The sequence below is a fragment of the Elephantulus edwardii genome, unplaced genomic scaffold (genome assembly GCF_000299155.1).
Source record: "Elephantulus edwardii isolate Elephantulus edwardi_28Jun2011 unplaced genomic scaffold, EleEdw1.0 scaffold00036, whole genome shotgun sequence".
NCBI lineage: Eukaryota > Metazoa > Chordata > Mammalia > Macroscelidea > Macroscelididae > Elephantulus > Elephantulus edwardii.
The window spans coordinates 6,492,087-6,492,749 of record NW_006399786.1 but is presented as its reverse complement, the minus strand read 5'-3'; positions in this window follow the sequence as shown (position 1 = coordinate 6,492,749).

The window sequence follows — 663 nt, the reverse complement described above, 5'->3', positions numbered from 1 at the left end:
AGTGCAACAATGAATGAATGGAAACGCAAAATATCTGTAAATGTTTATGAAAATTAATAAAATATAATTATAGAAAAAAAAAAACCAAAAAACAACATTTAGAATGAGAACCAGGAATCATTATCATTTTAGGCCTATAGACAGGATTGTACTTAAAAACTGGGTTTTAACCAGGTGCCTATATTAATTGTGTATCGTCTGTGGAAAGCTAACTTGAATGGTTACCTGTGTTCAGTATAGATTGCTTTTACATATTTGCTACCATTGCATATTCTACTTAATTAAGTTCTTTGTTGATATTGCGGTTTCTTTATTTCCTACCTCTTAGAAGCAATCTGAGGGAACAGGAAAGACCTTTCAAAAGCAGAGCAATGCCTTCACAGATTTTAAAGAAAGTACAAGTCAAACAGATAGCTAATTAGAGGGGAGGACAGATGCCATTTACACAGTAGTTAATGTTGTCAGTCTACTGCTTAACATCAAAGGTGAAGATAATGCAGCAATGAAGGAATGAAAACCCCAAATCCCTGTAAATGTTTATTAAAACTAATAAAATTTAATAATAATAAAAAAAGGTGAAGATAAGTTTCTTGTTGTTGTTATGTGCCATCGAGTCGTTTCCGACTCATAGCGACCCTATGCACAACAGCTCTAAACCCTGCT